We start from the raw sequence: 24,083 nt of genomic DNA, 5'->3' as shown, positions 1-24,083 counted from the left end.
GAGAAGTGATATCGACCACCTCTCCTTCTCCGAGAGATTGGTCGAACAACAAGTTCTTGTATATCTATCCGACACTACCGGCTACATATATACAATAATCATCTCTTACAAATATAATCTCCTAACATACGGACTCATGGTCCACATAGTATTCTCCGTCTTCAGCGATCACGTGGTCGAGAAAGAATTTCGCCAATTCCTCTTGAATTGCTTGCATGCGAGCTGGTGCTAGGAGTTCATCCCGCTTCTGAAACATCTAATTTGAAGAAGGGGGTCAATACATACATATATATATGTGAATGAATGAAACTCAACACAAATGATGGTAATAAAATAAAATTGTGAATGTCGTTATTTACGCACTTCATATTGTTCATCAGAGTAGCCCCGCTCACAGGTCGTGTGGCGGATGGACTCGCAAATGTAGTATCCACAGAAATTATTCCCTTGTTCCTGCCACAACCACTTTACAAGAAATAGAGGTCAATCAAACTGATAAGCAAGAATGCCAAATGGTATTGATGAAACTAGCGCCTGAATCAATAAGAGATGCACGGAACATCCTACTATAGTACTTACTTTCGGGTGTCTAAATTGCAGCTTCTTCGGGAGTCCCGGAGCTTTTTTGGTGAATTTTTTCCAAACCCAGCCAGACAAAGAAAACAATTACTTGATATATCAGGAAATGAACAAAGTTGCTGATGTGGTGGATAACGATCGATTTAACTTACTTCTCCAGCATTTGAGTTATGTCCGCATAGTCCTGGGGATCTTCTCGTCTTGAGTCTAAGACGGTTAGTAGTCCCTGCTCAAGCTTAATCTCTAGGAGAATATAGTGGAAACTGCACAAGCATGCATAACTCATCAATTACATTACTATAACCTTGACTAATATATAAGGGAAACCGAATACGCACAAGACAGTAACACTCACTTGAATTTGAAAGGAAAGAGTATTATATCTTTGTTTTCATTTATTACCAACGATCGTAGCAAGTTGGCCTCGGTATCCGCGGGATGAAATTTAACCTCAGTTTCGTCTATGAGATATATGTTAATGAACCCAATATCACCGACTTGTCTTTTCTTCAATTCGGCGATCTTCAATCTGCATAATATAGTGAGGATAATTATAAATACATGCAATGAAAGAGTTGAGCTATATAGAGAGACTGAATGACAGAAGTAGTACTACTTACAGACAGTAGCAGGTGACCGTTGCTTTATCGAGGGCCAATTGATTGAAAAACTGAAAGAACTCCTCAAATGGAACAGGCAACAGATCAATTCCAACGAGGTCATGCTCCTTTTTAACTCTCACATACAAAGTACTCCTCCCCCCAGACTCTCTGCAGATTTTCAAGTACCAATCATGCAATCTTCGAATCATCATTGATAGAGATCTTTCATCTTTGACGAGAGGCTTCCCGTACTCGTATCTTTGTATCTGCACCTCCATGAAATCATAATGTACATCGTCGGGCAGGTAATCTCCAAGATTGCTATAACCGGGCACCATCCTCGGATCATTAGCGACGATGTTGCTAGGCACCTTGAGCGGGGGGCACGATTGCTTCGCTTGTTCGCCGAGCTGTGCAATTTGTTTCCCAGCTTGTCGTTCTTTCAACCTTTGATCACTGACAGTACTTCCCGACCGCTCCGCTTCGACAAATTCCTTTCCAATAATGCGCTCATAGTTTCCTTTCGGCGGAGACTGGGGTGGTTTTGTCAGGGCAGCCAGAGTGCGCTTCGCTTTCACCGGATCTACCTTCTCCTTCGGAGGTGGATGTTTCTTTGCTTTCACCCCTTCAAAGAAGTTCCTCAATTCTTCTTGCGCAATCTCGGCATTCTCCTCCGGGGTCCTCTCATATGGTAACTTCTCTGGAGTCTTCAGAGAAGGACCGAATCTGTATGTCCTCCTGCCTCTGGCTGTACTGCTAGACGCCGGCAGAGTAGACAGAGCGGTTGTCTTCTTTACTTGCTTACAAGGCGGAGGAGAAGGACTATGACGCGCCGGAGCAGCCGGAGCGGCGGCAGGTCTCTTCCGCCCTTGCTGACGAGGTGGAGAAGGAGGGGGCTGGCTGCTCGGGCGCGCCGGCGTAGGCAGAGAAGGAGGCGGAGTGCCGCCACGCACGGGAGAAGGAGCTGGCCGAGTGCCCTGATCGTCACTCGCCGGGGGAGGAGGCGGTGGAGGAGGCGGAGTGCCCTGACTCACCGGAGGAGGAGGCGGTGGAGGAGGCAGAGTGCCCTGACTCGCCGGAGGTGGAGGAGGAGGCGGAGGCGTCCAGTTCGGAAGGTTGATGAGCTCCTTCCGCCATAGGCATGGAGTCATCAGAGCAGAACCCAACCTATTCTCCCCTTCACCGGTAGGGTGGTCAAGCTGGAGGTCCTCAAATCCCTCCGTTATTTCATCCACCATCACCCTAGCATATCCTTCTGGAATCGGTTGGCAGTGAAAAGTTGCGCCGGGTTCAGTAGGATAAACAGAGCCAACAGCCGCCTTGACCTTCAAATTCATCCATTGCGTCATAAGGTGGCAATTTTGAGACTCCGTGATAGCATCCACAGGATAGCTGGCAGGAGCCGTCAAGACATGCTCCGGCTGAAGCAGCTCGGTGGAAGCCACGCTGCTTCTTTGCTGAGATGGCGGGGTAGCTTCGGGGGAAGCTTCGGCAGTTCGTTTGCTGCGATTTGCTTCTCGTTCCTCTATCGCTTGTACCCTTGCTTGCAGCGCCTGCATTTGGGTCTGCTGCACTTTTTTCCTCCTCTCCTGGCATTTGTAACCACCTGCGTCCGGAAACCCAACCTTCCACGGAATGGAGCCTGGCATGCCTCGTGTCCGTCCAGGGTGCTCAGGATTCCCGAGGGCCATTGTGAGCTCGTCGTTCTCTCTGTCTGGAAAGAACGTTCCTTGCTGCTCTGCTTCGATATACTGCTGAAGCTTCTTGACTGGTATGTCCATTTGATCGTTCGTCCAAATGCACTTCCCTGATACAGGGTCCAAGGTTCCGCCAGCCCCAAAGAACCAAGTCCGGCAACGGTCTGGCCAGTTAATTGTCTCTGGTTCGATCCCTTTATCAACCAGATCATTCTCAGTCTTGGCCCACTTAGGTCGGGCTACGAGGTAGCCACCTGACCCCGTGCGATGGTGATGCTTCTTCTTCGCAGCATTTTGCTTGTTTGTCGCCAACATCTTCTTACTCTTTTCCGATGTCTTGTGGTCCACAAATGCGTGCCGGTGATCTCTGATCTTCTCATATCTGCCCTTGAATTCTGGTGTGTCTTTATTTTCGACAAACTTATTCAACTCTTTCTTCCACCTCCTGAATAGTTCTGCCATCCTCTTAAGAGCAAAAGACTTGATTAATTTCTCTTTAACTGGCTTCTCCGGATCATCCTCTAGCGGTAGGGTGAAATTTGACTTCAGCTCAGGCCAAAGATCATTTTTCTGCATATCATTGACATAAGACACCTCAGGGTCTTCTGTAGCCGGCTTTAACCATTGCTGGATGCTGATCGGGATCTTGTCCCTAACCAAAACCCCGCACTGAGCAACAAATGCGCTCTTTGTCCGTAGGGGTTCAATCAGTGGGCCGTCGGGCGTGATTGCTATGAGATACATGTGGCCGTCGGTGTCGGACACTACATCCATGTCCCACAAGTGACGTGGGCGTCGAAGCCCGCGTCACTTGTGGGACGTGGATGTACTATCCGACACCGACGACCACATGTATCTCACATCGACGATACTTGCTATTTAGGGTTTCCTCTACCGCTCGGTGACCCTGACCCTTGACGACCCTCGTTCCCGATAAAATAAAGAGGAAGAAGAAGAAAAAAAGAGAAGAAGAAATCTTTCTTCTCCTCTTTTCTTCTTCTTCTTCTTCCTCTTTTTTTATCGGAAACGAGGGTCGTCGAGGGTCGCCGAACGGTAGAGGAAACCCTAAATAGCAAGTATCGTGGGTGTGAGATACATGTGGCCGTCGGTGTCGGACACTACATCCACGTCCCAGAAGTGACGTGGGCGTCGAAGCCCGCATTACTTGTGGGACATGGATGTACTGTCCGACACCGACGGCCACATTTATCTCACACCGACGGTACTTGCTATTTAGGGTTTCCTCTACCACTTGGCGACCCTCGACGACCCTCGATGACCCTCGTTCCCGATAAAAAAAAGGAAGAAGAAGAAAAAAAAGAGGAGAAGAAAGAATAGAGGAGAAGACTCCTCTATTCTTTCTTCTCCTCTTTTTTTCTTCTTCCTCTTCTTTTTTTATCTTCTTCTTCCTCTCATGTTCGACCCCCCCCTCGTGTTGAAGTTATCGGGAGGGGGTATATCAACCGCCCCACGTGTTGAAGTTATCGAGAGGGGGTATATCGACCCCACCCCACGTGTTGAAGTTATCAGGAGTTTATATCAATACGACATACGTACATGCGGGAAAATAATATTATCGGGGAGGGGGTATATATATCGACCCCCCCCCTCGTGTTGAAGTTATCGGGAGGGGGCATATCGACCCTCCCCCCCAACGTGTCGAAGAAAAAAAAGAAGAAAAAAAAGAGGAGAAGAAGAAAGGAATAGAGGAGAAAAGAGAAAATAGAATATATATTCTCTTCTTCTCCTCTTCTTTTTCTTCTTTTTTCTTCTTCTTATTTATTTCTCCTCGTCTTCCTCTCCCCTCTTCTTCTCCTTTGTTCTTCTTCTTATTTCCTTTTTCCTCTCATTCTTTTTCTTCTTCTTTCTTCTTAAAAATACATGTAGTATTGCTTGTTTTTTTTAAAATAATGTTCAAATAGAAATTTTAGAAAAACTAAAGGTTTTGCCTAATTCATTGTTCATATGAATATGCAAACATTTGCATATTTACAATAATCAATATCACCAAAAAAATCTATGACCAGAAAAAATACTATTTTTTATGTTAATATATCTTTTGCATACATATACAGACATACATATACAATACATATACATATAATCAGGAAAAAAATATATGAATTTGCAAAAAAATTAAAAACAGGGGCGAAGAGGGGGGCAGTGCTGGCCCTGACCAAAGCGAGAGGCGACGGCGGTGCGGGGCGGCGACGGCGAGGCAGAGGCGGGGCGGCGATGGCGTCGGGGTGGCGACGCAGGGTGGCGACGGCGTAATGGCATGATGCGGGGCGGCGACGACATCGGGGCGGCGTGGGGAGGTGACTGCGATGGCGCGGGGTGGCGCGCGGCAACGGAGTCGGGGTGGGGCGGGGTGGCGACGGCGTCCGGGCGGCGCGGGACGGCGTCGGAGGCAGGGGCGACGACAGCGACGGCGAGGCGCAGAGGGGCAGCCTGGCGGCGTCGGGGGGGGGGGGAAGACGAACTGAATGGAAATTTTCACAAGTGCTAGTTATATAGCAAAGGCATTGGTCACGGTTCGTGGCACAAACCGTGACCAATGCCCCCCTTTAGTCCTGGTTGGTGCCACCAACCAGGACCAAAGGCCTCTTTTCAGCAGCCCAAAGGGCGGGAAGCGGCGGCCTTTGGCCCCGGTTGGTAGCACCAACCGGGACTAAAGGGGGGCATTGGCCACGGTTTGTGCTAGGAACCATTACCAATGCCCCCTTTAGTCCCGGTTGCTGGCACCAACCGGGACCAAAGGTTGTGTGCTAGAACTGGCGCAATGCGGTGGGATGTTTAGTCCCACCTCGCTAGCCGAGAGGGGCTTGGAGTGGTTTATAAGCTCTGCCGAGCCGACCACTTCGAGCTCCTCTCTACTACAGGCTTACGGGCCTAAATCCACTGTCTGTGCCTGTGGGCCTACTGGGTCTCCTGCGGGCCTGAATCCTGGCCCATGGTAGGGTTTCTAGTGGTATTCAGGCCGTGGGGGCTTAGTAGGAGGCACTTTTTTGTTTTTTTGTTTTCTTTACTTATTGTTGCTATTTTCAATTTTTTTCCAGTTTTTTTGTTTTGTTTTCTGCATTATTTATTTTATTTTGTTTTTTGCTTTATTTTTTAATTCTTTTTGCTTTTAGTTTTAGAAAAATTATAAACTTTCTGTTAGTGCCATTAGTTTTCAAATTTGAAAACACTTTTTTTGTTTTTTTGTTTTCTTTACATATTGTTGCTATTTTTAATTTTTTTTTCTAGTTTTTTTGTTTTGTTTTCTGCATTATTTATTTTCTTTTCCTTTTTGCTTTATTTTTTAATTCTTTTTTCTTTTAGTTTTAGAAAATTATAAACTTTCTGTTATAGCCATTAGTTTTCAAATTTGAAAACACTTTTTTAGTTTTTTTTTGCTTTTAGTGCCTATTTTTTTCCAGTTTTTTGTTTTGTTTTCTACATTATTTATTTTCTTTTGTTTTTTGCTTTATTTTTTAATTCTTTTTGCTTTTAGTTTTAGAAAATTATGAACTTTCTGTTAATGCCATTAGTTTTCAAATTTGAAAACACTTTTTTAGTTTTTTTGTTTTCTTTGTTGCTTTATTTATTTTATTTTGTTTCTATTTACAAAAAAATACTTATTGTTGCTATTTTTTTGTTTTCCAGATTTTTTGTTTTGTTTTCTACATTATTTATTTTCTTTTGTTTTTTCTTTATTTTTTATTTCTTTTTGCTTTTAGGTTAGTAAAATTATAAACTTTCTGTTAGTGCCATTAGTTTTAGAAAAATTATAAACTTTTCGTTAGTGCCATTAGTTTTCAAATTTGAATAGTTAAAATTTGAATTCTTTGAAATTTGTGTGAATCAGAAGTTTGTGATTAACTTTAGTAAAAAATGAACATAGATGCACCTATAGAGAAAATTCGACCTAAATTCATAGTTTTCAAATGAACTCTGAAAAAGTTAGCATAACATACTCGTGTGTTACAAAGTTGGCATAGTATCATCATAATAGTTGCGGGAGAAAGTCTTCACATTTTCTTCGCTTGTGTCATTTGCTTATTGCGCCGTAACCATGGATAATCTTCATTGTTTATCAACATGCTTGGGTCAGCCTTTACATTGAAGGGAGGAATTTCATGAAACTTTTCATAATCTTCAGACATGTCTGTCTTGCCATCCACTCCCAGGATGTCCCTTTTTCCTGAAAGAACTATGTGGCGCTTTGGCTCATCGTATGATGTATTCGCTTACTTATCTTTTCTTTTTCTCAGTTTGGTAGACATGTCCTTCACATAGATAACCTGTGCCACATCATTGGCTAGGACGAACGGTTCGTCAGTGTACCCAAGATTTTTCAGATCCACTGTTGTCATTCCGTACTGTGGGTCTACCTATACCCCCCCGCCTAACAGATTGACCCATTTGCACTTAAACAAAGGGACCTTAAAATCAGGTCCGTAGTCAAGTTCCCATATGTCCACTATGTAACCATAATATGTGTCCTTTCCACTCTCGGTTGCTGCATCAAAGCGGACACCGCTGTTTTGGTTGGTGCTCTTTTGATCTTGGGCGATCGTGTAAAATGTATTCCCATTTATCTCGTATCCTTTGTAAGTCAATACAGTCAAAGATGATCCCCTGGACAACAAGTACAACTCATCACAAATAGTGTTGTCACCTCTGAGACTTGTTTCCAACCAACTACTGAAAGTCCTGATGTGTTCACATGTAATCCAGTCGTCGCACAGCTCCGGGTGTTTGGAGCGCAGACTGTTCTTGTGTTCATCGACATACGAGGTCACCAAGGTAGAGTTCTGTAGAACTATGTAGTGTGCTTGAGACCAAGAATATCCGTCCCTACATATTATTGAGTCACTTCCAAGAGTGCCTTTTCCAGTTAGTCTCCCCTTATACCGCGATTTAGGGAGACCTATCTTCTTAAGGCCAGGAATGAAGTCAACACAAAACCCAATAACATCCTTTGTTTGATGGCCCATGGAGATGCTTCCTTCTGGCCTAGCGCGGTTACGGACATATTTGTTTAGGACTCCCATGAACCTCTCAAAGGGGAACATATTGTGTAGAAATACGGGCCCCATGATGACAATCTCATTGACTAGATGAACTAGGACGTGCGTCATGATATTGAAGAAGGATGGTGGGAACACCAGCTCGAAACTGACAAGACATTGCGCCACATCACTCCTTAGCCTTGGTACGATTTCTAGATCGATCACCTTCTGAGAGATTGCATCGAGGAATGCACATAGCTTCACAATGGCTAATCGGACGTTTTCCGGTAGGAGCCCCCTCAATGCAACCGGAAGCAGTTGCGTCATAATCACGTGGCAGTCATGAGACTTTAGGTTCTGAAACTTTTTCTCTGACGTATTTATTATTCCCTTTATATTCGACGAGAAGCCAGTCGTGACCTTCATACTGAGCAGGCATTCAAAGAAGATTTCTTTCTCTTCTTTCGTAAGAGCGTAGCTGGCAGGACCTTTATACTGCTTCGGAGGCATGCCGTATTTTTCGTGCAAACGTTGCAGGTCCTCCCATGCCTCAGGTGTATCTTTTGTCTTCCCATACACGCCTAAGAAGCCTAGCAGGTTCACGCAAAGGTTCTTCATCACGTGCATCACATCGATTGAAGAGCGGACCTCTAGGTCTTTCCAGTAGGGTAGGTCCCAAAATATAGATTTCTTCTTCCACATGGGTGCGTGTCCCTCAGTGTCATTCGGAACAGCTAGTCCGCCGGGACCCTTTCCAAAGATTACATGTAAATCATTGACCATAGCAAGTACGTGATCACCGGTACGCATGGCGGGCTTCTTCCGGTGATCTGCCTCGCCTTTGAAATGCTTGCCTTTCTTTCAACATTGATGGTTGGTCGGAAGAAATCGATGATGGCCCAGGTACACATTCTTCCTGCATTTGTCCAGGTATATACTTTTAGTGTCATCTAAACAGTGCGTGCATGCGCGGTATCCTTTGTTTGTCTGTCCCGAAAGGTTACTGAGAGCGGGCCAATCGTTGATGGTCACAAACAGCAACACCTTTAGGTTAAATTCCTCCTGTCTGTGCTCATCCCACGTATGTACACCATTTCCACTCCATAGTTGTAAAAGTTCTTCAACTAATGGCCTTAGGTACACATCAATGTCGTTGCCGGGTTGCTTAGGGCCTTGGATGAGAACTGGCATCATAATGAACTTCCGCTTCATGCACATCCAAGGAGGAAGGTTATACATACATAGAGTCACGGGCCAGGTGCTGTGATTGCTGCTCTACTCCCCGAAAGGATTAATGCCATCCGCGCTTAAAGCAAACCATACATTCCTTGGGTCCTTTGCAAACTCATCCCAGTACTTTCTCTCGATTTTTCTCCACTGCCACCCGTCAGCGGGTGCTCTCAACTTCCCATCTTTTTTCGGTTCTCACTGTGCCATCGCATCAACTTGGCATGCTCTTCGTTTCTGAACAGACATTTCAACCGTGGTATTATAGGAGCATACCACATCACCTTCACAGGAACCCTCTTCCTGGGGGGCTCACCGTCAACATCACCAGGGTCATCTCGTCTGATCTTATACCGCAATGCACTGCATACCGGGCATGTGTTCAGATCCTTGTCTGCACCGCGGTAGAGGATGTAGTCATTAGGGCATGCATGTATCTTCTCCACCTCCAATCCTAGAGGGCATACAACCTTATTTGCTGCGTATGTACTGTCGGGCAATTCGTTATCCTTTGGAAGCTTCTTCTTCAATATTTTCAGTAGCTTCTCAAATCCTTTGTCAGCCACAGCATTCTCTACCTTCCACTGCAGCAATTCCAGTACGGTATCGAGCTTTGTGTTGCCATCTTCGCAATTGGGGTACAACCCTTTTTTGTGATCCTCTAACATGCGATCGAATTTCAGCTTCTCCTTTTGACTTTCGCATTGCGTCCTTGCATCGACAATGACCCAGCGGAGATCATCATCATCGAGCACATCGTCTGGTTCCTCTTGATCTTCAGCAGCTTCACCCGTTGCAGCATCATTGGGAACATCGTCTGGTTCCTCTTGATCTTCACCAGCTCCCCCCGTTGCAGCATCATCGTATTCAGGGGGCACATAGTTGTCATCGTACTCTTCTTCTTCGCCGTCTTCCATCATAACCCCTATTTCTCCGTGCCTCGTCCAAACATTATAGTGTGGCATGAAACCCTTGTAAAGCAGGTGGGAGTGAAGGATTTTCCGGTTAGAGTAAGACCTCGTATTCCCACATTCAGTGCATGGACAACACATAAATCCATTCTACTTGTTTGCCTCAACCGCATCGAGAAACTCATGCACGCCCTTAATGTACTCGCAGGTGTGTCTGTCACCGTACATCCATTGCCGGTTCATCTGCATGCATTATATATAATTAATTGTCCAAATTAATAGAAGTTCATCATCACATTAAAACCAAAGTGCATCCATAGTTCTCATCTAACAACATATAGGTCTCCAGAGCATCTAATTAATTAAACCATACATTGAAACTATGTAAAACATTTCAATGCGAAAACAAATGCGATCATAATCGCAACCAAGGTAACAATTGATCCAATGGCATAATGATACCAAGCCTCAGTATGAATGGCATATTTTCTAATCTTTCTAATCTTCAGGCGCGTTGCATCCATCTTGATCTTGTGATCATCGACGACATCCGCAACATGCAACTCCAATATCATCTTCTCCTCCTCAATTTTTTTTATTTTTTCCTTCAACAAATTGTTTTCTTCTTCAACTAAATTTAACCTCTCGACAATAGGGTCGGTTGGCATTTCCGATTCACATACATCCTACATAAATAAAATCTATGTCACGTTGGTCGGCATAATTTTCATAAACAATAAATGAACCAATAGTTATAAAGATAATATATATACCACATGCGAATCATAGACAGGACGAGGGCCGACGGGGACGAATACCAAAACCATCGCACTATATAAGATGCAATAATAAAAGTAAGAAAATAATACAAGTATCTATGTAAACATACAAGTAAGAATATTTTTCCTTTCAGAAAGAAGATAAGAACAAGAGGCTCACCACGGTGGTGCCGGCGATGAGCTCGGCGCGGGTGATCGACGGCGGTGAAGACGGGGACGGGGGTGTCGCGGACCGCTAAACCTAGACAAATATTGTGGAAAATGGAGCTTGGAGGTCGAGCTTGGAGAGGAGAAAGCTTAAGTAGTGTGGCTCGGGCATTCCATCAAACACCTTGTGTGTATAGGAGGTGTGCTAGAGCACCACCAAGCCCTCTCCCCCTCGGCCAGAAAAAAACAGAGCAGTGTGCTCTGCTCTTACGCGAGGGGGTATATATAGGCACCTCATTGGTCCCGGTTGTTGGCATGAACCGGGACTAAAGGGGAGCCTTTGGTCCCGATTCAAGCCACAAACCGGGACCAATGGTGGTGGGCCAGGAGCGAGGCCCATTAGTCCCGGTTCGTCCCACCAACCGGGACCAAAAGGTCCAGATGAACTAGGACCAATGGCCCACGTGGCCCGATCGGCCCCCTGGGCTCACGAACCGGGTCCAATGCCCCCATTGGTCCTGGTTCTGGACTGAACCGGGACTAATGGGCTGACCCGACCTGGACCAAAGCCCTCTTTTCTACTAGTGGGAATTGGCCCAAAACTTAAATGGGTCGCTAAAAGGCCAAAACTCAGGTCCGACTACAATTGGCCCAACTGATTTATGGGCCGTCAACAGGCTGAAAGTGACACCGGGCCAGAAATTGGCCCAACACTAAAATGGGCCGCTAAAAGGCCGAAACTCAGGTCCGACTACAAATGGCCCATCAGATTTATGGGCCGTCAACAGGCTGAAAGACACACCGGGCCGGAAATTAGCCCAACATTTAAATGGGTCGCTAAAAGGCCCAAAGATGTACATCCTAAAAATTGGCTCATCCATTAAATGGGCCGTTAACAGGCCGAAATCTCATCGGGCCGATATTGAGCCCAAATATATAGCGAGCTGTTAACGGGCTCGAACTGACGATGGGCTGCAATGGTGTCAAATCTTTAACGGGTCGAATTGGCACATCTCGTATGGGCCGTGGGCTTAAATGGACCTGACACAAGTAGGCCTTATATGGGCTGGCCTGCTAATTTTTACTGGGCCGGCGTTTTTCACCGTAATGGGCCACTGTTGGGTCGTGCCACGTGTCGACCTATCATAGGCTCCTCCTGTCCAATGAGTGAATGACATCTGTCCCAACGATGAGCCGACACGTGTTTCCTCTAGCCAATGATGATTTTACACGTGGAAAATGCCCATTGGTCGGGGCTGTTAACGGGTTATCAGATCCAAAACCCAACCCGATAGCTTAACGGTGTTCCATTATGGTGGATGCCACGTGTCGGTCACCCTTGACGAAAGCACTTCTGTGACGCGCGATTTATCGTCATGGAAGTGGACACTTCTGTGATGATAATTTTGATAATGTCATGGAACACTTCTACGACAGCACGGGTATGACTATCTTGATTCTGTCATAAATTTGTCATGGATTTACATGCATGACAAAAAACGCGACCTACTGTGACAAACACGTACCATCACGGAAGTGTATTTTTTCTAGTGTATCACTTATATATTGATTGCATGTGATGTTTATCCTTTATGCATCTTATTTTGCTTAGTTCAACGGTAGCATTATAAGATGATCTCTCACTAAATTTCAAGGTATAAGTGTTCTCCCTGAGTATGCACCATTGCTATAGTTCGTCGTGCCGAGACACTACGTGATGATTGGGTGTGATAAGCTCTACATTCACATACAACAGCTGCAAGCCAGTTTTGCATATGCGTAATACTCGGGTTAAACTTGACGAGCCTAGCATATGCAGATATGGCCTCGAAACACTAGAGACCGAAAGGTCGAGTGTGAATCATATAGTAGATATGATCAACATGGTGATGTTCACCATTGAAAACTACTCCATCTCACGTGATGATCAGACATGGTTTAGTTGATATGGATCACGTCATCACTTAGATGATTAGAGAGATGTCTATCTAAGTGGAAGTTCTTAAGTAATTTGATTAATTGAACTTTAATTTATCATGAACTTAGTACCTGATAGTATTTTGCATGTCTATGTTGTTGTAGATAGATAGCCCGTGCTGTTGTTCTGTTGAATTTTAATGCATTCCTAGAGAAAGCTAAGTTGAAAGATGATGGTAGCAACTACACGGACTGGGTCCGTAACTTGAGGATTATCCTCATTGCTGCATAGAAGAATTACGTCCTGGAAGCATCACTAGGTGACAAACCCGCTACAGGAGCAACGCCAGATGCTGTGAACACCTGGCAGAGCAAAATTGATGACTACTCGATAGTTCAGTGTGCCATGCTTTATGGCTTAGAACCGGGACTTCAACGACGTTTTGAATGTCATGGAGCCTATGAGATGTTCCAGGAGTTGAAGTTAATATTTCAAGCAAATGCCCGGATTGAGAGCTATGAAGTCTCCAATAAGTTCTACAGCTGCAAGATAGAGGAGAATAGTTCTGTCAGTTAACATATACTCAGAATAACTGGGTACCAAAATAACTTGACTCAACTGGGAGATAATCTTCCTGATGATAGTGTCATTGACAGAGTTCTTCAATCACTGCCACCAAGCTACAAGAGCTTCGTAATGAACTATAATATGCAAGGGTTGGATAAGACGATTCCCGAGCTCTTCGCAATGGTAAAGGCTGCGGAGGTAGAAATCAAGAAGGAGCATCAAGTGTTGATGGTCAACAAGACCACCAGTTTCAAGAAAAATGGTAAAGCGAAGAAGGGGAACTTCAAGAAGAATAGCAAGCCAGTTGCTGCTCAAGTGAAGAAACCCAAGTCTGGACCTAAGCCTGAGCCTGAGTGCTTCTACTGCAAAGGAACTAGTCACTAGAAGTGGAACTACCCCAAGTATTTGGCGGAAAAGAAGGATGGCAAAGTGAAAGGTATATTTGATATACATGTTATTGATGTGTAGCTTACTAATGCTCGCAGTAGTGCCTGGGTATTTGATACTGGTTCAGTTGCTAACATTTGCATCTCGAAACAGGGGCTACGGATTAAGCAAAGATTGGCTAAGGACGAGGTGACGATGTGCGTGGGAAATGGTTCCAAAGTAGATGTGATCGCCGTCGGCACGCTACCTCTACATCTACCTTCAAGATTAGTTTTATACCTGAATAATTATTATTTGGTGCCAGCATTGAGCATGAATATTATATCTGGATCTTGTTTAATGCGAGACGGTTATTCATTTAAATCAAAGAATAATGGTTGTTCTATTTATATGAGTAATATCTTTTATTGTCATGCACCCTCGATGAGTGGTCTATTTGTACTAAATCTTGATAATAGTGATACACATGTTCATAGTATTGAAGCCATGTCACAGCCCTAGAATTGTTTGCAATAGTTGCACAAGCATCTTGCATCATGTTTAAATTCATGAAAGTTGAATTGGGCAAAGTGGAAAGCCTCAGAAATCATTTAAAAAAATGATCAACATTAAAAAATTGCTTCAAATAAACCCAAGAAAATGTTCCTGTTAAGCTATAAAAATATTGGCAAGAGGTAAAATTCAAACCAATATTTTTGGAGTCACAAAAATATTTATTTTGGGCATTTGAGTTAATCCAATAATTATTTGCATTGGATTTATATAGGTGATATATTAACCATATGTCCAATAATTCTGATAATTGTTGAGGGGCTTTGGAATAATCCATTTAGTCCCTGCAAAAATTGTCTGAAGCAGAAAAATTAGTTTGGTTCAAAAACCAAATTAAAAGAAATGTTAGAAATAGAAAACAGAAACAAATAAGAGAGGGAGAGAGTTACCTGGACCTACCTAACTTACCTGCAGCACATCTGGCATCCCAGCTGGCCCAGCACTGTGCGGCCCACTGGCCGACAGTGCCAGTCATCACCAACCTCCCGCCAGAGCAGGCAGGCTGCTACCTGTCGCCCGCGCGCTGCCCCTGGCCACCTCCTGATTGCCACCGAGGCGCCCCCGATGCGTTTGGAGACGCCCCACAGCCCCGTCTGCCTCTCCCCTCACTCTCTGCTCTCTCCCTCGCTCTCTAGCCCCTTCCCCGTAGCTCACCCGAGAGCGAACGCCACAGCCGTTCGCTGCCACCGTGCTCACCGGCCACCCCTCGCTCCACCGTCGACTCCGGGAGCTCCGCTACAACCTCCTCTTCATCCCCGATGAGCCACGCACCGCCGGATGCCCTGCTGCCTCGCCATCGACCCGTCTTCTCCACGCACGGCCGCCGGATCGCCATCGCCGTTACGCCACCGTCTGGTCCTCCCCGAGCTTGCTGAGCCTCCCTACCGACTCCATGTGAGCCCCTGCTTCGTTTACCCCTAACTCCATGCCCGATTTCGAGCTCTAGCTGCCTCCTCCATTGGAGCCGAGATGCACCGCCGCACGAGCTCGACGCCGGCGACATTCCGGTCACCATTTGGTCCCGGGCATGCGTCCAATGTATTCGCCGCACCGCGTAGAAGCCATAGGTGCTAACCCCGCATCGCCACGGCCGTTGAAGCCTCGACCCCGAGCTCACCCGAGCTCAGGCCGCCGCCAAGCTTGTTGCTGCCGCCACCACAGGCCACCGTGGCCCCCCCAAGCCAGATCCATTAGGTGCGCGCGAGCTCCAGCTAGCCGTAGAGGCCAACCGCGTCGCAAACCGCCGCCTGTAGCGCGAGCCTGAGCAACTCCGCTGAGCCTCCACCGTGAGATTTGGTCACCGGTGCTTAATCCGGCGACGCTGACGTGGCAGGAATAGATTTGGTGCTAATCACCCAGTTAATCAACCCCGAGTGGATGACATGTGGGACACGCACTGTTAGTGACACAATTAAAGTTAAATAACCCCTGTTAACCCCCTGAGTCAATGACAGGCGGAGCCCACCAATCAGATTTGACTTTGGTCAATGCTGATGTCACCGTGACTTAGTGCTCACGTAGTAAAGTTTTTCTGGAATTTAAAATAAATTAGAAATGATTTATGAATTCCAGAAAATAATCAAAACTTCTAAAAATCATAGAAAATTAACCGTAACTCCAAATGAAATAATTTATATATGAAAAATGATCAAAAAAAGTCAACCTATCCATCTATACCATTTTCATGCATGCAGAATAACTTATGGCTGCTGTTTAGGAAAAATCATATAAAGGGCATTTAAACCTTCACATATGGAGTTTGAACTTGAATCTTGGATTCAAACCAACCTCATTTAACTTGTTGCTAGTTGCATTTGGCCAATCAACATCATATTGCCATGTCATGTTCATGCATCACATTGTTGCATTGCATTGATTGTGTCCTTCTCTGTTTGCCGGTAACGATCCCCTCTCAATAGATGATGTTTCTGAGGACGTGATCGATGACACTAATGAAGAGCTATACTATCTTCTGAAAGTGCCAGGCAAGCAAAACCCCCTTGTTCATTCCGATACAATCCCACTCTCTCGCTCCTGCTCTCTTTTACTACATTAGGACAACAACGATTCAACTGTTACATGATGCGGTAGTTGAAGCCCTTTCCTCTGCATGACTTGTCATTGCCACAGTAAATAGATGAAACCCACTAGCGTGAGTAGGAGTTGTTTGAGCCCCGATGTGCCTACTCATTCATGCTTGTTTGTCATGCCTGCTACTGCTTAGAGTTGAGTCAGGTCTGATTCATCGGGATGAATTGGAATGGTGATGAACATGTCCTACTGTGTGTGAGCTAAGTGTGTGAACACGATTTGGTAAAGGTAGCAGTGAGAGGCCATGTAGGAGTACATGGTGGGTTGTCTCATTGCAGCCGTCCTCAGGAACTGAGTTCCGTGTTTGTGATCCATGAACAGTTACTACCACACATTGGGCTCCGCACGCTCCAAGCTCTCTCGACTTATTAATCAACTCGATCTCTGTCCAGGAGTTGCAACTAGTTTCTGGTGTTTGTAGGTAGTGTTAGTAGTCTACCAAGTGGCACCCGGTATAGGTGGGCTTGGGACAGACTAGGCACAGTGGCCCGGCGTACCAAGTAGCACCCGCATGGTGGGCTTGGGAACCCTGCACACATCGTTTGGGGCCGTGAGCGACACCCCGGCCGGATCTCCTTGCGGATGGAACCCGAATAGGCGATAAACCTGGACTAGAGACTTGTGTGGTTAGTCAGGTCGTGGCCGACTCCCTCACCAGGGTTCCGCTTGAAGGTTGCCGAGATACACTATGTGTACATGGTGGTAAGTGGCGAGAGCGTGGGTGAAGAAGAACACCCCTGTAGGGTTATCATTATCTATTCGAATAGCCGGATTCCTCGGATATGGTAGCTTGGACCCCTTGCATAGTTCATAGACAAGTGAAAGTGGATACTCTAAAATGTGCAAGATAAGCGTGAGTGCTATGGATGGCGTTCTCATAGGGAGACGGGAGTGGATCCATAGTGGTGTATTGATATAGTGAATATGTGGACTCGTGTGCGCCACCTCAAAAGAGTTACCTCAGTGGATCCATAGCTCGTTACCTCAGCTACGATCTTGTGCCCTCGGCTGGATCTAGTAGATAGTCAAGCTTCTCAGCCTTTTTCATTTGTAGAAGTCTGTACTCAGACATGTTGAGCTTCCGCATGTGCTTTGACTTGTATGCTCTGAATGTTGGGTCATGAGACCCATATTTGTTTTATCTGGCTCTTCGGAGCCCAATGAATAAATACTCTGAGTCGTAGAGTCTTGTTGCGATGCCATGTTCTATTGCACATATTGAACATATTGTGTGTATGGTTGAAATGCTTGGTATGTGTAGGATCCGACAACCTAGTTGTTTATCCTTGGTAGCCTCTCTTATGGGGAAATGTAGTCTTGTGCTTCCATGAGCCATAGTAGTCCGCTACAGCCCAGTTCACCAGAGTCCTGCTAGCCCAGCACTACTGCTCCGGAACACTTGACTGGCCGGCATGTGATTCACTTTGTTTCTGTGTTTGTCACTTCGGGGAAATGTCACGCGGTGACATCCGGAGTCCTGTTAGCCTAGTTGCTATAGCCCGTATTCACACGCTGCTGACCGACATGCTCGATGTTGATTCATGTATGCCTGTCCCCGTAAGTTAGTGCCACTTTGGGTTCACGACTAGTCATGTCGCCCGGGTTCTCTGTCATATGGATGCTAGCGACACTATCATATACGTGAGCCAAAAGGCGCAAATGGTCCCGGGCCATGGTAAGGCGACACCCGTGGGAATACCGTGCGTGAGGCCGCAAAGTGATATGAGGTGTTACCGGCTCGATCGATGTGACTTGGAATCGGGGTCCTGACAAGCCAAAATATGCAGAGTTGATAACGATAGTGACACTTATTTGTGGCACTACCATTTAGGTCATATTGGTGTAAAGCGCATGAAGAAACTCCATTCTGATGGACTTCTGGAATCACTTAATTATGAATCACTTGGTACTTGCGAACCATGCCTCATGGGAAAGATGACTAAAACTCTGTTCTCTGGAACAATGGAGCGAGCAACAGAGTTACTGGAAATCATACATACTGATGTATGTGGTCCAATAAACATTGAAGCTCGCGGCGGATATCATTATTTTCTCACCTTCATAGATGATTTGACCAGATATGAGTATATCTACTTGATGAAACATAAGTCTAAAATATTTGAAAAGTTCAAAGAATTTTAGAGTGAAGTGGAAAATCATCGTAACAAGAAAATCAAGTTTCTATGTTCTGATCATGGAGACGAATATTTGAGTTATGAGTTTGGACTTCATTTGAAACAATGCGGAACAGTTTCGCAACTTACGCCACCTGGAACACCATAGCGTAATTGTTGTGGAATTGTCACGGCAGATGTCCTAGTGTGAGGACTTAGTCATGGAGCCATCGCGTTGAGGTTAGCTTAAAGGGGTTAATTAGGACAAAGGACACAAGGAGTTTATACTGGTTCGGCCCCTTACGATGAAGGTAAAAGCCTAGTCTAGTTTGTAGTTGGTATTGCTAGGGTTTCGATGAGCAGGGAGCGAATACGCTTGACCCGGCTCTCGATCTGTTGTTTCTTGTATTAAGCTGCCGCTAGGTCGTCCCCTTATATACACGGGTTGATGCCCTGCGGGCCTCAGAGTCCCGACCGGCTTATATAACGTATCCGGCTCAGTGACCTTTCTTACATACCTTACAATACAAGTTTTCCATACATGGAGGTTTATATCTATGGGCCTTATGCCGCCTTAGGGTCTGGGCACTCTACTAAGCCTACCTATGAACCGCCATACGATTTTGGGCCTCATTGTGATGACTCGTCATAGGGATGACGCGCCCAGGACCCGGCCCCTCCTGGGCGGGTCATACCTAATAGCTATATCCCCAACATTAGGCCCCAGGTTGATTTGAAGTAGTTCATGTCAATCTCCAAGATTTAGAAAAATCCTTCCATATCCGCTGCAAAAAAACTTTGTAACTCACCATGACATCATCTCCAAGAATTTCATAACCCGCCATGACGTCATCTTTAACGTATTTTTATCTTAATGTCTTCCCGAAAATTGAGGTGTCCAATTAGTTGGATAACCATCATTCGGTCTCCTCGTCTTTTGCGCCTGCCTATTTTCCTGTCTCCTTATAAATAGGACCCTAGGGTCATCTCTCATTCTTCTCCTTCTCCTTCCTTCCTCCTCACAATGCATCGTCCTTCACGAACCTTGCCGCCATCGACCTCCGTCCTCGTCCTCGACTCTGGCCACTGCATCGCCCTGAGTAGACCAGAGAACTGCGGCGCCACTCCGCCGTTCTAATAGCACCAGTAAGCCTTCCTTTCTTGATCACAAATTGGCCATTAGGGTTTGTCAGTGTTCTTCGATGTTCATCCGCGTTCGTCACCATCCTTCTTTTTCTTTGTTTAGATCCATGCACTAGATCCAAAAACTATAGGAATCTTGCGCGGTAGTAGTTTTAGCACTTGTTTTAATACTAGATTATATCCCCACCGCGACAGATCTCCTCTAGGGCTCCTCTGTTTTTGCACTGTCACCTTTTGTAGATGAATTTATCCCCTTTTTTATAAACAACGGTAGATGCAAATTTGTAACCCCTTATCCGCGGAACTGGTTTGTCCCAGTACTTAGTCAATTTTGCTTTCGGCAACTCTTGAATATCTTAGTCATGGCGGCTTACCCTGCCGGCTTATCTTTTCTTCATATATCATTAGCCCTTGCTTAAGCCGCCATTATAAACATGAACTATAATTGTTAACTTGCAATCCCACCAACTAACTTGAGCCGGCAAAACTATTTCCTTTTAGATTGTCATCTCATGCCACCGAAGACGATGACAACTTGCAACTGGGTCTCTTCCACAATCACCGAGAGCATTTTGAAAGATTTGATCACTATTGGATACTTACCAGATAAAAGTGTCATGTCTTATCATGCTCCTGATCTGGCTGAAGAGAGACCTCAGCCGAAGGATGGTGAAATTATCGTCTTCACTGATCATATGAATCGGGGCTTCTCGCCGCCCGTCTCAAAATTCTTTAGAGATGTTCTGCACTTTTTGAAACTTCATCCGCAAGATATCGGACCCAATTCCATATCAAACATCTGTAACTTCCATGTTTTCTGTGAAGTTTACCTTCAAGAAGAGCCTACTGTTGAACTCTTCAGAGAATACTTCTACATGAACCGCCAGAACGAGTACACCAATGGTCCCAGCTTGGAACTTGGTAGGATTTCAATTCAACATAGACGAGATGCCATTTTCCCTCTAGTAGTCCAGCCAAGCCATCCCAAGGACTGGAATCAAACATGGTTCTACTACAAATATACCTCGCCATTTGATGAAAATCCAATGTCGGGTTATCGTGCTGATCGTCTTGACGCCAAATACCAACTCCCTGATAATCTTACCCCTGACGAATGCAAGAAACTTGTTCCTACAATCTGAAGAGTTCAAGCCTTGCTAGGAAATGGCTTAACCGTAGTCGACTTGATCCGCTGCCGGGTCGCATGGTGGATCAAACTTTAACCCGCCGACCCGGCTTAATGTATTCATACACCGGAGGAACTGACGATCCCTTACGTCATAGCTCCCTGCGTCTGACCGAAGAGGCCATCGTTGAAATGGCAACCACACTTGTCAATAGAAAATATGAAGACTGCAGCCTAGTGGGTTTGAAGCCTTTCTTCAAGCTTAACCCGGTGCCAGAGGTAAATTTTGTTGACTTCTTTTTTCCATCAGCAGTTTAAACATCGCATGAACTTTAACATATTATCCTTTCAGAGGCAAAATCCGACTTCTAGAAAGCCAAATACGATCATGAAGCTGCTAAAAAAGCTAGAGCTGCTGCGAGAGCCACCAAGAAGACCGCCAGAAAGTCTAAGAAGAAACCAACTGCCTCTGATTTACTCAAGCTAGATGACACCTCTGAGTTGGAGGTAGCCCTTGACTCTCTTGGCCTATTTTTTAACAATCTCATTGACGCTGACTATTGCCAGGATGACACGGGGACCAGCCAGGAAGTTGTAGAAGAGGTAACTATTACTTCCTCCGACTCAGAACCTTTAGCAAGGCAGAAACTTCAGCAGGTAACCCGGAAAGTAAGGTTGTCACACCCCTTGGCTTATTTAGATCCTCATTTTCTTTTGAAACGACAATAACATGAGAGCCGTCGCCAGACCCGGACCATGGAGATGACGATTTACCCTCCGGCTTACCGAATGCCCCTCGGAAACGCCAAAATGAGGTTCTTTTTTAATCTGAACCCTTGTATTTACCAATGAGTTACCTTTATTAATCACTTAATTTTGATTCCATCCTTGCAGGAGATTTCTCGTTCCTCCTCTGGTTATTATTCACAAACTCAATTGCGGGCTTTCAAGACCACCCCTGGGTAAAGATAATTATCCTTCTTCTGTACCTTTATATACGCATCATTATAATGACTTGTCCAAATTCTTTTTAGCGGTCAAGCAGAGCCCAAAAAAGCCTAGGTGACAAAACCGGCCGAGGAACCGAAAACTGCTGAACCGGATCAGCCAACCCTTGTACCAGAACACTCTGAAGCACTGGAAGATCCTGCTGTCAACACTCGATCGGATCTACCTAAACCCTCTGTTGACGAAACCATTCTTGATCCATCAACTGTTGAACCGACTAGAGACTCGCGGCGATGATGTTGTAATCACTGGCACTAGATTCATGGAACCAGGGAATCCAACTGTATTGGCGAGACACTCTGCCAAACAGGAAGTTATGGAGAGGCAAAAAGTGAGGTTTGACGTCTCCCACTATGCTCATTTGAGTACTAGTGAAGTGCTATCTGGTTATCTCAGTCAAGTGCACTCCAGTCGTGATTCAGAAATTGAGATGGTCAAATAGATGCACCCAAAATATGAGGTACGTTCTCCGGCTTATATAAGTTATATACCCTGCCAGCCCCCAAGTCTTCTAATTATTATAAGCTTGAATGATCTGTAGACTTAAAAGACTTATAAGCCTCTGTCCTAGACTCCCTCCAAGTCCGGTTTATAACTAAACCGGGTGTTGATAGTATTTCAATTTGCATGTGTAGTCCCCAAGGGCTGGTTTAATCAGTATGAATGAGCCGGTCCTACTAGTCCTTATGTAAAAGACCAAAATTTAACTGCATATCTCTCATGAGTCGGCTAGAACTGTCACACCCGGCTCATCTTTAATATGAAAACAAGAAATATGTATTAGCCCCCAAGTGCCAAGTGTTATTGCTTGTAAATCACTTGGGACTTGTTAGAAAGAGCCAATTCCTTTGAAAAAATTCGTTTGATAGACATTAGCCCCCAAGTGCCAAGTGTTGCTTCCATGCAAAGCACTTGGGACTTGTATTTTGTAATCCGTCATGACACTGAACGAACTTATGCTGTATGCAGCCTGCGACCACAGATCTGGAAACTCAATTGTCTGAGGCCAAGACCCGCTGGCAGCTGAAGAGACTGAGACAAAGAAAGCTATATCCAAATTCTAGTTGAGTGTGCCTGAAACAGAAAAACTGAAGACTAGCTTCACTGCGGAGAAAGAGGCTTGGGCCAATGAGAAGACTGCCTTGACGTAGCGTGCTGAGAACGCTGAGGCGGCTCTGGAAGAGGTTACCACTGAACTCACTGGTTTAAAGAACCGTGTGTCTCAGATGGTTTCTGCAATCTTTGGTAAGTTGCCTTGTTGTTTACTCAAAGTATATATTTGTCATCATAATATGAACCACCACTTAACCAATTGTGTAAACTTTGCATGTCCCAAGAGTAGCAATCTGAGCCGATACACGTTGGTCAAGCTCAAGGCGGTTCACATGCTTGTTGAGCAATTATACACTGGGGCTCAGCGGACTCTTGCTACTATCTCTCCCGCAAATCAAGAACTAAACTTATTAAGTGATGTCTTGAAGAACATGTCCATCTTGCCCGTTAGGTTCCAAGAAATCAAGCGATCCTGTGCTAGAGCCAGAGCTGTGACAACTTTGAGCCGTGCCAAAGCTTGGGTACCAGAGTTAGACCCGGTAGATGTAGCCAGTTCATATCCCAGCCTCAATGAAGATGGAACGTGTTTTGATCAACAGGTCTTTGCTGCTCGTGTGAAGGAGATTCATCCTCATGCAACAATAATTGCCGAAGAGACCACACTCACCAAGTATCAGCCGGGTTACGATGTAGACAACCAAAAGATGGCTACTCCTTCATATAAAGTGATGGATTTAATCCCGCCGATTCGTAAGCACACTTCCCCCCTGATATCAATCCGTCTGGTCTGATTGATAACGAGGCTGAATTTGTCGGCCTTTGTGGCTTTGACTCGTCCAAACCCAACTTCCAGAAGGTGGAGGAGGAGGACGAACCGGCAAGGGATGAGCCGCAATTTTGAGGTCAGCTGGGTCAAGATTCATGAACCGGGGCCGGTTTAGCATCTGCTATCTATGAGACTAAAAAACAGTTATCTTTTTGGGCACCAAACGCCTTGTAAGAGGCTAGCTTCAAACTTCTTGTTCTGCTATGTCATCGTGCATATTGCGATGTTTATGATACTTCTTTATACATCATGTGAATATATGCTATATATGCCTGATGATATTATCAATCTTGAATCTGTTCCTTCATACAAAAGAGAAAAAGTGTCCTGGCGGTTTACCGTTGGACGGGTTATACTGC

Source organism: Triticum aestivum, chromosome 1A (genome assembly GCF_018294505.1).
Source record: "Triticum aestivum cultivar Chinese Spring chromosome 1A, IWGSC CS RefSeq v2.1, whole genome shotgun sequence".
NCBI lineage: Eukaryota > Viridiplantae > Streptophyta > Magnoliopsida > Poales > Poaceae > Triticum > Triticum aestivum.
The sequence above is the reverse complement of the archived record's forward strand: the minus strand, read 5'-3'. Positions refer to the sequence as shown.